We start from the raw sequence: 6599 nt of genomic DNA, 5'->3' as shown, positions 1-6599 counted from the left end.
ACTTTAGTTTTGGAAATGTTGTGTGGTTGCTTCTGTAGGACAGCTCTTTGGAAATGCCCAACGAGCAACTGAAATGTCAGTCTGCAGCTTGGGAAGGGAGGTGGCTCATTTACTGAGGTGACAACAGACATTTATTTTATCCCTATTATGAGCCAAGCACTAAGTTTGGGGGAAAGAGAGATATTTGCATGTTATTTCTTTTCTTCATTAAGTACTTGTTATTAATATTTAATGTAATCCTTTTATCTCTATTGTATGGTACTTTGAACCTGTAAATTCAAAGACACACTGCAAATACAACAATACTCAAATTTACAATTGATCTGCAAAATCATAAACAAATAGAAAACTAAGACTGAAAAAAAAACTTTATTAGTATATTAGTTAGCATAGGCTACAGTAACAGACTCAAACCTATAACAGAACAGCCCCATAAAATTTCTATCTTGGGCACAGTTTATCTCTTGATAGGCAGGTGAATAGGCTGGTGGAATGGCTCTCCTGTGAGACACAGGCTGAGAGAGGTTCCACCGCATAAACACGAGGCTTCTAAAGTCCCTCCATCTCAGCCAGCATGCATTGGCACTGTCAGACCTTGAAGTGGCAACATCATTTCCACTTAACCCTCAACTGGCCAGAACCCAGTCACATGACCCCATCTAACTGCAAGGGCATCTAGGAAGCATAGTCAAGCTTTGTGTTCAGGAGGAAGAGGAAATGGATTTTGTTAAACAATTAGTAGTCTGCCATAATTTGCATTAAATCATCTGAGAAAAGTTAAAGTCTAATAAATATAACACTTGGTCATGAAGAACACTTTGTCTATCAGTGAACAGAATCTTCAGCACTGCTTCTCTGTAAAGAAGTTCTTGGCATTTATAAGGAACTTCTATTCATGTCACAGTTAAACCATGCTTTAATAGAAATGAAAACCAGTTGAATTCCTATAACATTGTTTAGAGTCCTTGCAAGGGTATTATTTGCTTTTTCTAGCTGAAAAGCAATCTAAGCTAACTGACCTGAAATGATGGGAAAGAAGACAATATTCCAGTATTAATGTTTTCTACAAGCACATCCTTGACGACCTTCCTCTTTGTTCCCAGGAATATAGAAACACATGCCTCTTTGATGTGTTTGTGGTTTTGGGGATTCTTTCACCATCATCGTTTTTTCTTCAAAATTGTCCTTAAAGTGACAGTATCCTGCTGGGAACCCTTACTTAGCCTGTGACCACTTGCCTACTTCTAATAGATTTTGACTACAAATCTCATACCCTTCTGCTTAGTTCTGCATTTGAGCCTGGACATGTGCTTAGAGTAGCAGATAGAAACTCATTAGCAGTAATCCATCACTACTCAAGATCTTATGTCATTTGGTATCTACAGATCTCTGCATTTATTCATGAAATATAACATGTAGATCATGCCTATATTTAGATTATCCCTTAGGACTAAATTCCTTGTAATTTAAAATCAAATATCTCTACTGGGGATATTTTCTTTTAAAGTCCTAAGGTTATCATCAGCTCTGCTTTGTTAAGTCTTTTATTGACATCAACAATAATATATTGTTTCTTTTGACCTAGGATTTGGATAGGGAACCATCTGAAAGGAAATTAGGATTTCAGATACTAACTCTGCTTTAGATTGATCCTCAATAGGTGATGCAGTCTCTTCCCGGTAAGTAGTAGTGAGCAGAAGAGGAGCTTAGATGCAGGTAATGTGGATCATTAGAAAACTTTCACAGTATGATTGTATTAGAACATGTTAGTGGATTTTTAGCTTTGGTCACCTAGCACCAGAATACTCTTTGTTTGGGCAGAATCCTAAAATAGACAGGAGGCAGGGTCACACATCCCACTGTGGAAGCTAAAGGGGGCAGATAATCTTTTTCCCTGACAGCTGGGGCATCTGCAAATGTTCCTGCCAAGGGCTTTGAACTTTGAGGGAGTGACACAAAAATGCAGGATGCTGAGAGATCATTTGCAGCCATGGTGGGGTGCAGAGCCCACAGCATAGAGATGACTTCTGAGGTGTGGGGTCCTTTGCAGACTGTACCTAGAGCGTCATCTTGGCTGTGCTTTAGGCTGCCCGGCTTCCCTTGTTTCCTGCTCATTTCCTGGGCCTTGTTCTTCTTTGGCTCTGTGATGGCCTTATAAAAATTGCTTTCTGCTTGCATTGGTCAGGGTAAATTTCTGTTGCCTTCAACCAAAACTTCTGACTAGCACAAACATCCCAGTTATCAACTACATCTATATTTTCTGTTAAAAATAACCATTTTTCTTATTGCAAAAATTACTTACCAACTGAAAAACTTTTAAAATATAGACAAATAAAACACCCCTAAACCAAAAACCACTATAACCTCATCACTCATACAGAGCCATCGTTAAAAAAATTTTCAAAAACATTTTTTGGTACATACCCTGCCAGACTTTTTTCCTGGGCATATGAATCTTTTCTCTTCTTTTCTTCTTTCTTCCTTTCTTTCCCTTCCTTCCTTCTTTTTCTCCCCCTCTTCTCTTTTCTTTCTTTCCTTACTTCTGCTATTATAAAAGTGCTGTGATACCATGATTGACATGTCTGTTACACATCTTCACACACTTATATCCTGAATTTGCCTGCTCTTCTGTGACATCTACAGCATTACTTCTCCACACGAACACAGACATGATGAGCTGGTCCAGTCTAGTGAAAAGTGTTTATCACACTTCATCAAGTTGCCTTTGCATAAATATATGTAGAAGTGATAATTCTCCTACACAGAAGGCATGGAAGATAATTTCAGGTAAATTACTGGGTCAGAAGACCAATCCAGAAGAATAAAACGTGTTCCTCTGCTGGGTAAAAGCCTCAAACACCTAACATGGCTATCTCATTTGGTCATGTGCAATCAAATTCAAAATTTTATCTTAAGGTTGCTAAGATCCAGAATTTCCAGAGAAAGTTTAGAGTACACGTATACTCTCTTGAAAGGACCCAATATTTCGACCAGAAATACAATTAAAATTTACTAATTTCTGAGACTGCATTTTAAATTAATCTCTAATTCAAGAAGAGTTGTAGAATACATTTTTAAAAATAGATCATTACTTAGAGGTACAGATAATAACTGCCATTACAAAGCAGAGAATCTGAGAGGACAATTTTACTGTGTATGCTCAAAATTATAAATACTATTTGCAAATAGTAAAGATATTAAAACTTCTTAGAAAGTCTGATCTCTACCTCTTATACCATAATGGATTTTAGTACCCTTTTCTTCATGAAGGTAAACTTCAACCTCAGGAGGATTAAAACAAATTAGTAGACTCTAAATTAATTGCATTTCTATTTTTTTCAACCTAAATTGCCTTTAGTCACAGTCTTTGTTCTATAGCTCCTCATTCCATTATTTGCTTTTATGGCATTTATTTCTTTCCTTTATTGCCATATTTTATACTAAAAATAAGAGCTTATAGCTCTAGTTTTCTTCCTGATGAATAGCAAACAAACTTTCCTCTCATTGGTACCCCCAAATTATCTTTAATAAACATATTTAAGAAATGGATTCATGGCCGGGCGTGGTGGCTCACGCCTATAATCCTAGCACTCCGGGACGTGGAGGCGGGAGGATCACTCGAGGTCAGGAGTTCGAGACCAGCCTGAGCAACAGTGACACCCCGTCTCTACTAAAAAATAGAAACAAATTAACTGGACAACTAAAAATATATAGAAAAAATTAGCTGGGCATGGTGGCGCATGCCTGTAGTCCCAGCTACTCGGGAGGCTGAGGCAGGAGGATCGCTTGAGCCCAGGAGTTTGAGGTTGCTGTGAGCTAGGCTGACGCCATGGCACTCTAGCCCAGGCAACAGAGTGAGACTCTGTCTCAAAAAAAAAAAAAGAAAAGAAAAGAAAAAAAAAAAGAAAGAAATGGATTCACAACATTTCTAGTGATTTCCAAACAAGTGTGCAGGTAATTTTTTTTTTCCTTTTCAAAATAAACCATCTTTAAGCTGAGTTTAAGATTTCTACTGTTTAATTTTTTTTTTTTTTTTTTAAGAGATAGAGTCTCACTATGTTGCCTAGGCTGGTCTCAAATTCCTTGGCTCAATTGATCCTACTGCCTCAGCCTCCCCCACACTTGGGACTAGGTACTCACTATCCTGCTGGGCTTACTAGTTTAATGTTTAAAGTCATATATAATCACTGTTTTCATGCAGTGCTTTTTCTCCATTGATAAGGTAATTATTCAATCATTTTTAAAAATTATTTTTCTTTTTTTACCCAAATTTTATGTGAAGATTAAAAAATTGCATTTAAAAATCATCCAATGCTTTATTAGCAAAAGAAAATGAGGAATATTTAACGATTCAATCATGTTTTAAAAAATATTTCTTTTTAAAAATCATTCATTCAATGCTTTACTAAGCAAAAGAAATTAGGAATATTTAACTTCTTAGATCCTAGGCCTCAACATTATTTTGTTATTCAAATCAAAATGTAGTAGTCTTCACATTTGTTACCATGGATTTCAAAAGAATAATCTACATTTCTAAAAGCTATTTATATATACAGACAAAAGAGAATATAATTAGGCTGGAATTTTTCCATATCATTGTCTTTGGGGTCCAAGCAGAACCATGACGTAGGTAAAAAAGTACTATGGCGAGGTTCCAGTGCATGTGATTCAAGCTGAAGAACAAAAAGTTGAACTGTGAATATATTAGTTTGACTCAAAAAGGATGCTAACCAAAGGGTCTCCGTCTTTAGAGCTCAAACAAGGGTAAAGGAGCTAAAACGGCAGCAGCAACCATGTGTGTATTTATAAAACAGTATTTTCCAACACATATCAAAAGAAGCTAAGGACACCCATTTATTGTATGTCTTTGAGAACAAAACAGGCTGTTCATTTGGAATGGTTCTTGATGGAAAATACTCTGGAAGGCAGGAAGATATCTTTCCTTCCTTGGCTGTCGTTCTCTCTAGGGGGCCAAACTTTGTGTATCTCATTTATTCTTCTCAGTGTGAATCAAACCCAGTTCCAGAGGTTAGAGATTCTACATCTTTCATAATCTAATTTCTATTGCAGAGTCACTCAGTAGTTAGGAACTCCACCTATTCCCACTCTATTTCACAATTCAGCCAAGATTCCTTGGTATCGAGCTTCTTTTCTTACTATCTGAAATGCACAGCCATTCAGAGCACTTATTTACTACTATAATGTGCGATAAAATGTAACTTAAGAAACCACTGTGTAAAACAAGGAATATAAGGGTAGTATGTTTTTTTTAAATATTTGGTTGAGTCATGTGGGGCAAATGGGTCAGCTTTAGCTGTGTTATATTCCTATTTCCTCTTGATAATAAAAGATCAAAATCATATTACGATTTCCTTACAACTGAACTACAAATAAATCTATTTATAGACCGGACACGTGGCAGCTCATGCCTGTTTTCCCAGCACTCTGGGAGGCCGAGGCGGGAGGATCACTTGAGGTCAGGAGTTCAAGTCCAGCCTGAGCAAAAGTGAAACCCCATCTCTACCAAAAATAGAAAAAATAGCCAGACATGGTGATGTGCACCTATAGTATCAGCTACTCAGGAGGCTGAGGCAGGAGGATTGCTTGAGCCCAGGAGTTTGAGGTTCCAGTGAGCTATGATGACACCACTGCACTCTAGCCAGGTGACAGAGTGAGAGTCTGTCTCAAAAATAAAATGAAATAAAATAAAATGAAAATTTTTTCTTTCAAAGTATGTTGGGAAAATGGGAAGTATTCCATTGGTTATATATGCTTTTTGGATATTTCAACTTCTGTAATGAGTAACATACAGTGAAGCTTACTTTCAATTTTCTAACACTAATACAAAAACTCTCATTAAAATGTATAAGATGCTTCTAAAACCAACTGTTACATTTAATATTTTGATTTAGTGATCAGGCCATGATTTTTTCAATTCTAATTTTAGTTTCTTTCTGTATACTTTCTTTGATGGGGGTTTGAGCTTCGAAGTCTTCATCTTCAGTCCTTGTATGCTAGAGTGAGCTATTTGCTTCTTTTTAACAGAGCTGGATGGGACACATCTCTGCATTTGATTGGTTTGCTTTTGAAGGATTACTCTTCTGGAAACACGGTCCCATATCTCATTGCTAGCTATGTGGTATTAACTGTGGTTAAAATTTTATATTGAAGATGAGCATTTACCATCAAATAGAACATAAACTTCAGGACTCCTATGTTACATAAATTGTACACACCATATTGACTTGTTTGTAATGAAGAGCTCTGTTTGAAAACAGCCTTAAATACCATATTCAGAAATAACAACTGACTCAATCGGAAAAGACAGGTAATTTGGTGTTCATGTTTTAAAAGGAAGCCAATACAATTCAAAAAGAATAAATTCCAACTACAGAAATAGGCTTCAATAAGATTAACAAAATCTGAGGATGACACATTTGTCAGCTAAGTCAACAAGTCAAATAAATTATACCACTTATACTCAAATGAAATAAAACAATGACTTTTAATTTTTATTTTGCATTTCCCAGCTACTTAAGGAGTAAACATCAGATTTCAAATTCCATTTATTATTGTATCTGAAAGAATCTACTGAGTGA

The sequence above is a fragment of the Lemur catta genome, chromosome 1 (genome assembly GCF_020740605.2).
Source record: "Lemur catta isolate mLemCat1 chromosome 1, mLemCat1.pri, whole genome shotgun sequence".
Lineage (NCBI taxonomy): Eukaryota > Metazoa > Chordata > Mammalia > Primates > Lemuridae > Lemur > Lemur catta.
Note: the sequence above shows the minus strand (reverse complement) of the source record.